Here is a 4,100-nt window from a genome sequence, read left to right as displayed (position 1 = left end):
GGCATGTGCCTTTTAGCTGCTGAACCATCTTTGTAGCCCTGGATTTTTAGCTTTTTTTTTTTTTTTTTTGAGGTAGGGTCTCACTCTAGCCCAGGCTGACCTGGAATTCATTATGTAGCCTCAGGGTGGCCTTGAACTCACGGTGATCCTCCTACCTCTGCCTCCCAAGTGCTGGGATTAAAGGCGTGCACCACTATGCCCCAACGATTTTTAGCTTTTTAAGAAACCTCCATACGGGTTTCTACAGTGGCTACTTTTTTTTTTTTAAAAAGTATTTTTACATGCTTCCCAACAGCGAATAAGGGTTTCTCTTCCCTCATAGCCTCACTGCCATTTGTTTTCTTTTTCTTTTTTTAATATTCATTATTTATTTGTGAGTGTTTGTGGAAAGGGTAGGTAGAAGGTGCACACATACCACAGTCCATACATTGAGGGCAGAGGATAACCGCTAGGTGTCTGAGCTCTTTTTCCACCTTTCTTCCTCCTCTTATTCTTTATCCTCCTCCTTCCTTCCTTTCTTCTTTCTTTCTTTCTTTTTTAAGATTTTATTTATTTATTTACTAGAGAAAGACAGAGGGGGAGAGAGAGAGAGAGAATGGGCACACCAGGGCCTCTAGTCACTGCAAGCGAACTCCAGATGCATGTGCCACTATGTGCATCTGGCTTACGTGGGACCTGGAGAATTGAACCTGGGTCCTTAGGTTTCACAGGCATGTGCCTTAACTGCTAAGCCATCTCACCAGCCCTCCTTCTTTCTTTTTAAGGCAGGGTATCAAACTAGCTCAGGCTGATCTGGAACTCATTTGGTAGACCTGGCTGACCTTGAGCTGTGGTGTTTCTCCTGCCTTAGCCTCCCGAGTGCTGGCATTAAGGGCATGCACTAACCATGCCTAACTTTCTTCCACCTTCTTTGAGGGCCAACCTGCTGCTGCAAATGAACCCCAGTCTGGCTGGCCTATGAACTCTGGATTCTCCTGGTTCCATTCCCATCATCATAGGAGCTCTGGCATTACAGATGCATGTGTCACTTTGCATCTGGCTTTGCTGGGTTCTGGGAGGGACCGAACTCAGGTTGTCAGGCATGGAAAGCAAGTCCCTCTAACTGCTGGGCTATGTCCTCACATTCCTTTCTCCACATGTAAATTTTTCAAAAGAAATCAGCCAGAGTGCCTAGAGATCTCAGGAGGAAGTGAATACAAGTGACAAATGAATCTAATTATATTATGAACGTGTGACATAACCTCACTAGAGAAAGTGGACAGGGAAGAAGCCAATGGAAGCAATGTTAGATAACTGCTTTAACTGCATATTCGAAAGTCAAAGACAAATAAGTATCAGTGTTTACAGACACTAAACTTCATACGGGTTACCAAAGCTGAAACTGCAATATATATATAGATATATACTCATTCAGTTATTCACGTAGATATGTATATAATGTGTATGTATACATAGACAACATGAGTAAATTGCAGGTAACTGGAGCCAAGTTTCTTTTTTTTTTTTTCGGCGGGGGGGAGTGTCGGGGCAGATGCACACGCTTGCTTTGCACTCCACGGTGCATGTACACACACACACACACACACGCTGTCACGCTCGGCCCACGTGTGCCTCCCACACTGTACCCATTGCACGCACACTGCCACCTCAGGCCACATTCCCACCTCTTTTTTTTTTTTTTTGGATTTTTGAGGTAGGGTTCCACTCTAGCTTAGGCTCTCCTGGAATTCACTACGTAGTCTCAGGATGGCCTCGAACTCACGGCGATCCTCCTACCTCTGCCTCCCGAGTGCTGGGATTAAAGGTGTATGCCACCATGCCCGGCTCCACCTCTTTTTAAAAAGTATTTTTATTTATTTACTTATTTGAGATAGAGATAGAGATAGAGATAGATAGATAGATAGAGAGAGAGAGAGAGAGAATGGGCTCACCAGGTCCTCTAGCCACTGCAAACAAACTCCAGACGCATGCGCCCCCTTGTGTATCTGGCTAACATGGGTTGTGGGGAATTGAACCTGGGTCTTTTGGCTTTGAAGACAAGCGCCTTAACTGCTAAGCCATCTCTCCAGCCCTGGAGCCAAGTTTCTGTGAGTGTGAGAAGTTGTGTATCTATTGAGGAGAAGGCTTGAATCACCCTGTGGTGCTTTATTAGAGTTGCAGACGTCAGTATGAGCTTGTAATCATTCTAATATGCTGGCAGATACAAAAACAAAGATAGGAATATGCGTTCACACAGGCTGGTATATGTGGGCATGCCCACATGTCTGTAGCTTTGGGCAGCGAGTAAGTCTAGAAGCAATGGTATCTCATAGAAAGAAGCATATCTGGCTCTCAAATTTCAATATCTAAATACATATCTGTACACGAGATGCACACATCGGCCCATGCGGGGGATCTGGGAGTCAGGGAACTAGGAACCAAGGACCCCGCACCCAGGCCAGCTCAGGCTGCAGAAGCACAGGGCCCTGTCAGCCCCACACCAGCAATCAGGGGAACTGGACTATTTTTTAAAAATACCATAATTTTGCCCTCTCCTCTTAGTGAAGATGGTGTCTTCAACAGCCATGGCTAAGGTCATGATGGTTTTGTTTGCAAATTGTTTTCTTACTGAAGCTGGTGGGAATCCTGCTGGGTGAGTACTGTACCTATTCTGTGTTGAGAAGACTTGGACCTGGGTTTGTGGTTGGCTTTATGATGAGGACACTGGAGAGAGGAAAGGGTGACCATCTCTTTTTCTGTTCTTCCAGGAGTCCTTAAACCATGGGCACCTTGGATGTGCCTCAACTTCATACTCCATCAAGATCTGTGTTGAGGATAAATTCACGGTCAACTCCTGGGTATTTACCTGAAGCCTTCTAAGACAGCATGCCACAGAGGTACTTGTTTCTTTCTTTTTTTTTTTTTTGAATCTGTTTTTATTCATTTTTCATTTATTTATTTGAGAGCGACAGACACAGAGAGAAGACAGATAGAGGGAGAGAGAGAGAGAATGGGCGCGCCAGGGCTTCCAGCCTCTGCAAATGAACTCCAGACGCGTGCGCCCCCTTGTGCATCTGGCTAACGTGGGTCCTGGGGAATCGAGCCTCGAACCGGGGTCCTTAGGCTTCACAGGCAATTGCTTAACCGCTAAGCTATCTCTCCAGCCCGGTACTTGTTTCTTGTAGAACTGCTCATAATACCAGGACGTGGAATCACCCTGGTGTCCATCAACACATGGACAAAGAGAATGTGGTGCTCAGACCCAAGCAGACATCAGTCATGTGTGGGGAGTGAAGTGATGATGTCTGGCGCCTCTGGAGTGTTCCTCAGCCACTGAGTCTGGGGTCTCTGGCTGTGCAGGAGATGTGGTCCACTTTCGTCAGTCCCTCTTTTATTTTGATGTCATGATCTTTTCCTCCTCTTATGATGGTCTTGTGTAGGTAGTGTCAGGCATTGTGAGGTCATGGATATCTAGAACATTTTATGTCTGGTGGTGGTGGGGGGGGAGCATGTTGTAAGCAGTCCTACCCTTCCTTTGTTTCTTACATTCTTTCCACCACCTCTTATGCAATAGACCCTGAGCCTTGGAAGATGTGATATCGCAGTGCTGAGCACTTCTCTGCCACTTCTTCTTAGCACTATGGTGCCTTCTGAGTCATCCCAAGGTCATTGCCATCTGAAAAGAGAAGATTCTCTAACCAAAAGTGAGAGTAGCATGAATATAAGGGTATGAACATTAACAGAAGTGCTTACTGGGCAGTTTGATAAGCATAGTATATATGTTTAGCCAGACAGCAGCAGATGTTACACCCTTAAGGCTCGTGACTACCCCTGTTTTAAGTTTTCAGTATCAGGGATGTATTCCCTCCCATGGAGTGGGCCTCCAGTCTAATTAGAGGGCAGTTGGTTTCCACCATGACAGATGTGCCACTATTGCACCTGTTGGCTCATTTGGCCTGGCTGGCCAAATATGAGGCTTGCAGTGTCCACTGTTGAGTATCTTCACTGGTGATTTCTCTTTCTCCCATTGAACTGCATGTAGAGTGGTTTCTTCTAGCTTTCTGTCAGCTGGTCTACATGGAGGAGGTTATCAGCTCAGTTCTAGTAGGATTTCTCAGTGG

General features: G+C 45.8%; 1 non-coding gene across 1 annotated transcript; it reads right to left on the bottom strand.

The window, feature by feature from the left end:
• Positions 1–1,476: 1,476 nt before the first annotated feature.
• On the bottom strand, positions 1,477–1,672 carry LOC123455906. The gene has a single exon (XR_006634208.1).
• Between the last annotated feature and the right edge of the window lie 2,428 nt (positions 1,673–4,100).

Source organism: Jaculus jaculus, chromosome 18, assembly GCF_020740685.1.
Source record: "Jaculus jaculus isolate mJacJac1 chromosome 18, mJacJac1.mat.Y.cur, whole genome shotgun sequence".
Taxonomy (NCBI): Eukaryota; Metazoa; Chordata; class Mammalia; order Rodentia; family Dipodidae; genus Jaculus; species Jaculus jaculus.
Note: the sequence above shows the minus strand (reverse complement) of the source record. Positions and strands in the feature narration are given on the sequence as shown.